Here is a 6,566-nt window from a genome sequence, read left to right on the forward strand (position 1 = left end):
ATGAAATGACTGATACATGTTAAATATGCGTCAGGTCACTAACCCTGTGAGTATTACATGACTGGTATTATATTACAGCCTGTTATTAAAATATAAACAACATTTTATGGTTATGTGTTATTCAACAGTAAAACAGATGTTGACTGTTTCGCATGTGCAGGTTTCTTTTTTAGCATCCAGATTCTGTTTTCTCTTTATGCTCTAAAACAGTAAAACAAAATATGAACAGAGTATTTTTAATTAATTTTTTAAATTAATTTTTAATTAAGGATTTTTTTGTTCTATTATATTATCAACTAACTGCTGAACATTACACAAATTATTGAGTTTGTTAGACAATCATAATTTTTTGTACAAACCTTAAAATAACAGGCTTAATCAGTTGTTTTTAGCTAATGTTGGTTTCTCTAATATGTGCAAGTTATTGATATATTTGACATGCAAACATCCTAAACATCAAACATCCTAAACTTTTAAATATCCTGCCAAATTCGGACTTCATATAATCGAGTGGAAAGTAATTCTTTCTCTCTAAAGTGTAATGTATTAGAAGTAACATGTAGTAATAGAAACGTCCTAAGCTAATGTAGGCCATTTAAAAAAAATAAAAGTTTTAAATTGATATTAAAAACAGATACTGCAATGGGAAAAAAACAGTTTTGTACGTGTAGTTCTAATTGCAACCAGCAGAGGGAGATATTTACGTTTGGATCAGCGTTCAAAGTGTGCTTTTTGTGTTTGCACCCACTCAGCAGAGGATGACCATTGCTTTTGTCATCCAGACTGACTTATCAAAAGGAGCTTATCCCAGCTGGTTTTAATAAATGAAGTTAAAATCACAATGTGCTTCAAACTGCTTGTAATAAGTAAAACAATATCTGTAATGAAAATTTAGTTTTAAACAAACTGGAAAAAGAATCTGTTCACTGCAACATAAGCAGTTAAAAAAAAAAGCTTCATCCTGTATTCATTTTCTGTCTGGGCAAATGTTTTTTCTCCATTTTCAGCAATGTTTCCTTTGGCTGTACAGCAGACATATTCCCTTACACGATGGGCTCAGCCACAATGAAAGCTCTTCCTCTTCCATGTCCTCATCTTCCTCCTTCTGTTTCCCCCCGCCTTCTTCCCCCAACATCTCATTCTCTTGATGCAGTTCTGATTCTTTTCAAAATAGTTAAACTCACTCGAAGTACCTAAATGTTAATGTTTGCATCTGTGAAACAGGCACATTAGCGTTTCATTGCAGCAGTTACGTTGTAACTTACGATCATAGCCTTATTTAAATGGTTTCACATTCTGTGATTTGAGCCACTGAACGTGTCTAATTTTACAGCTAATGTTCAATTTGCTCACCTAATTTTCCTCATTAGTTGATGACTATGCAATCACAGCTTACACACACAAAAAATAACAGTTAAACTGTTTCTGCAGATGTATGTTGTCACTTCAGTGGCTAGACTATAACATTAGTTTGTTGAGACAGCTGTTTATTGACTGAATAAACACCAGTAAAATAAACAAAATGCATGTTAAAAGAGAAGAGAGATAATTGAGACCCACTCCCTCGCTGTGTAGTCTCTCAGTTGGAAAGCTGTTGGGTAAGGAGGCTGTTTATAAGATCCATATCAGTGAAGGATCCAGGAAAAGGAGTTCACGATGACAGTCCTGACAACCTTAACAAGCTCACGGCACTAAATCAATACAGATTTCTTTCGAATTCATTGAGAGAGGAAGAAGTTTACGCTACAGAGGAGCAGATCAGCTGTCATCTGTGTCCACAGGGGCCAAATACTGGACATCAAACTCAGCATTTATCTGAAATGTCTTTGAACATAGATTCAAAGAGTTTGAATCTCAGAGCTTAGTACAGCAGTCAGCCAATTACTATTGCTGCTTGTTCACTGGAGTCAACTAAAGGTCACTCATATTATAGTTGTTCTTGTTCAAGAAGCTGCCGGTTGGCTTATCCAGATAGAGGATGTGTGGATCTGTATGTATAGGTGAGGAAGGTTGTCTGTCTCTCTGTGTTAGCCCGGTGATGGACTGGCAACTTTCAGAGTGTACCCTGCATCTTGTACAGTGTCAGCTGGGATAGGCTCCAGGTAGCCTGGGATGCTAGTTTGATTCAATGAGCAAGACTCCCCTCATAAGTAAATTCACTACCTTGTTGTCAAACTTCATACAAAATGTGAGGCAACGTTAATATCATTGGGTTTTAAAAACTGGGAAAAAAGAAAAGTGACATTATACAGCAAATTAATAGAAAATTTCAGGTGTGGAGCAAAAAACCCCATAATAAGTAAATAACTACTGATTCGAAACAATATGACTTTAGTAAAATCCATTTGCCCTAAGCAAGGGGATAAAAAGAGTCAACCATGAATGCACCCCCAGACATGGAGATTTGACCATGTCGTGACCGGTAGGAAAATCCTGTAATCTACTGCTCAACAGCAACAAAAATAAGGGAATGGTTGCTGACATTAGAAAAAATGTGACAAAGACAAACTGTTTGTATCAGATGAGCTGAGGCAGACCTGAGGTGGAGCAGAAGAAAAGCTTTATGTTCTTGAGAATCCATATCCAAGAGAATCTGCTGCGGTCATCCTCGGGTAAGAAAGCCCAGAAATGACTTTACTTCTTAATTAAATGTAGGCTTGGTCTTAGAATTTTTGAAGTTCTTCCTAAACTTAAAGAGAAGCAATTGAAAGCATCTCAACTGTGATGTGCACACCACACCAAACTAACAAGCTTCAGTTATACCTGTGAGGTGAGGTGTGCAGAGTGGAGCCTCCAATCGGGCACTTTTTAAAAATGTATTTAGTATTCTTTAGTTAGTAGCAAAATGGAGTTATATCGTGGGAAAAAACATTTTGTTATGTAGTAAAAAAACAAATAAGGTGTGCAATTTATGCTTGTTTAAATATTTCCTTAATCATTCCAGTGTTTGAACTGGCATTTAAATGATTAAAATCCTGAAAATAATGTAATTTTTGATCGTTCTGATATGGACTCAAGTTGATTAACTGGTTTATGAAAAGCAACAAAACAAAAAACAAAAAACAATTGTTATATGAGGATTTTATGGCAGATTTTTTGTGTGTACATTTTTGTCCACGAAGATGTCAAAAGAGTGTAAAATTTGAGGAGGGCACAAGGGTTAAGGATTCCACAGAAGTTTTATGATGAATATTTGTGACTTTTTTATTATTTTATAAGTGATTAAAACTGTCTTACTGATCTTACTTAATTTTAAGTGGTTGCCATTTGTGTAACGCAGGTCGCTACTTAAGAAAACAGCTTAATCTATTTAAACAATTTAGAGTCTATGAACCCAAGAATCACAAGAGTCTGTGATATCCTTGACGTTTGTGTCTTTAAAAGATGAGGGTAGTTAAAAAAAGCAAACAGAGCATCTTTCCTCTCTGCACATCCACGACACCCTGATTCATTATCAGCTTTTGGAAATGAACTGATTGACCCTGATTTATTTTAGAGATATAAACATCAAGAAGAAATGTAAACTCTTGTGGGAGTCTGAAATCCTCCTGTAAGTGATGTTGACTTCAGATCCTTTCGTAGCCTGTAGATTATAAGCTTAATTGGTTTCCCAAACTTCAAATGTTTATTTTCTATCCCATCCAGAAGGAGATTCGTGATAACACAGCCGTGGCTTCGCGACACAGAAGACACTCCGCAAAGTCATTCAAAACAAACACACTGGAGGGTTTGTGGGTTCACGCAGGATGCTCAGGAGGAAATGAAGAGGAAATCGACTTCCACAGAAGGATACGTGAGGAACACAGCACTGTCATGTTGCTCGGTCAGCTACCTCAGTCCATGACTGTGGTCGTGTTATGTTGTGACAAGGGGATCAGATTGTGGTGAAACCTAAACACTGATTTATTTGACAAGGACAAGGTGATTGGTTCGTTCTCAGAGCAACTTGTTTGTGTGGCGGTTTTGCAACAGGGAAAGAGGTCACAGCTTGTGCTGATAGTATTATGACTGGGGCCGACAGGTGAAATAAGGAGAGATGAGAATGAAAACCAAAGTTAAAGGTGTCATGTTGGCAAGCAAGCCGGAAAGCCCTTTTGTGCTCAGGAGGGTACAAAACAACACTGTGCAATGGTAAAGCACCTAAAACATCACAATCGTGTGACGGCATGCTTTCATGGAAATTTAGAGGCAATCGGTGGTGCTACTTGATACTTTGGGCTTCCTTAAAGCAGCGATTAAACTTGCCCTTCTTTCAAAATGGAGGTGACATCCTGTAATATTTTCAGAGAATACGTTTAATAGTTTCACCTTTTAGTAAAAAGAAATTACATTAACAATGAACTAAATCCCTAATCTAGCTAATGTAGACATCAGGAAATTACAGGCTTTCTCTCCTTTTTAGAAATGCAGCCCTGTGGTGATGGTGACGAAGAAGAGGTCATCACAAGCCTTTCACTTTTCTGATCCCAATTTATTTTACTCTTCCACAGATAAAGCCAGAAACCTCCCGATACAACTACTAAAACGAATACCAATTTGTCGGCTCACCTGAAGTGGCAGCAATCATTGTTGAGAGCTCGTATAATTACCCATCTGGTGCTTTACTAAATTAATTTTAGCAATCAATTCTACTTCGTGCTTAATCACTAACTGTCATTTTGTCTGCAACAATTAATGCCTCTGCACACTCACAGTCCACCCACATAGATGTTCTTGTTTAAAGTGGCCAATATTTTTATAGTAATGTAGCCCATATTCCTCATTTCTCTGGGGGTAGCGTTGCCCAGTCTCTGTGGGCTGCGGTTGAACATTAGACTACAGTTTCACTTAAAAATATCTTTAATGATAAACATCAACAAAGCGGGACGGTGTGCATGATACACAGTATATGTGGAAAATGATGAAGTGCTGCACTGCTAATGTACCGATAATGAAATACTTTAATATGCAATGAATTCAATTCTGTAGTCATTAAGTCATAACCCTGCACAACTTAATATTGAGCATAACATGCTAAAAGCTAAAGTTTATCAAATGCTAGTTTGAAGACAACGTAACAGTTTAAAAGGATTAAAGGTTGATGGAGCACTTCAGTGGGTTTATTTTAACTTCAGAGTGTTTACATTTGAAAAGTCTTTCACTGACTTGACTTATTCTTTTGTTATTCAGCGCTCTGTGCATTACATTTTAACCCAGCTGTGGCCCTTTGCATGCTTTATCCGTCAGTTCACGCCCCTGAGAAATAATGTTTCCCACTCCTGGTCTAAAGTCATCAGTGGCACCAAAGCAGCATTCAGCAGCATGTTTGGATGTTAGCAAGTAAACAAACTGAATACTTATTATTAATTATGAACACAGTCACAGTATCTGAGGACACCAGATGCAAGCATTTGTGATAAAAACTGACTTAACTTCAACTGATTTGATTAATGATACCGTTCTACAGCATTTCCTCTATTTTTGCATTGTCTTCACTGACAGACAGACAGAAAGAAACAAACAAACCCCAAATAACTCAGTTGTCATGGTTACATCAGATCTCCTTCCTCTTGACCATCTGCACACAGATCAAATATAAACTTAAAAGTGGGATTTATGACAGAAATTGGGCGAGAACATTTTTGAGTACAACTCACATCAGGTTTTATTTTCTCTTTTACAATCCCACTTAGTATCACAATGCAAGCTTCAATCAGCTAGAGTAATCGAGGACAGCAGTAGACCTGTATATGATTGATACTTTTCACAAAAGGTCATTGGAAAGGTCCATCCATCTTCCTCCGCTTATCTGGGGCCGGGTCGTGGGAGCAGCAGCCTACGCAGAGAAGCCCAGACCTCCCTCTCCTCCACCTCCTGCAGCTTGTCTGGGGGAACACCAAGGCTTTCCTAGGACAGCCGACAGATATAATTTCTCCAGCATATCCTGGGTCTGCCCCGGGGTCTCCTCCCGATGGGGCATGCCCGGAACACTTCACCCAGGAAGTGCCCAGGAGGCATCCGCATGAGATGCCTGAACCACCTCAACTGGCTCCTTTCGATATGGAGAAGCAGCGGCTCTGAGCCCCTCCCGGATGGCCGAACTCCTCACTTTATCTCTTAGGGAGAGGCCAGCCACCCTTGAGGAAACTCAATTCCAAATTCAAATTTTATTTGTCACATACACAGTCATACACAGTACGATATGCAGTGAAATGCTTAGACAGCTGCTCGTGACCTAAAATAAAAGACTATGAATAGGATAGGAAATAAATATGAAAATTAAAATAAAGGGTAAATTTAACTAGGAAAGAATAAAATAAAATACAAAAATTAAAGTTAAAAATAAAATAACTGTACAACAGAATACAAAATATAGAAAATATATAAGAATATATGAAGAAATATAGAACAATAAGAGCAGCTGTACGAGTAATAAATGGTAATGAAAGAAATGTAATGTCCAGGGTTTTGCAATCCACATATTTAAGTGACTTGTGATAGAGTGATTTGATTTAATGACCACACAGTGTAGTTGTGCAGTGGCCACTAGTGTAAACAAATGTCCAGTGTGTGTGTAAAAACCATAT

The sequence above is a fragment of the Astatotilapia calliptera genome, chromosome 12 (genome assembly GCF_900246225.1).
Source record: "Astatotilapia calliptera chromosome 12, fAstCal1.2, whole genome shotgun sequence".
In the NCBI taxonomy this organism is placed as follows: Eukaryota; Metazoa; Chordata; class Actinopteri; order Cichliformes; family Cichlidae; genus Astatotilapia; species Astatotilapia calliptera.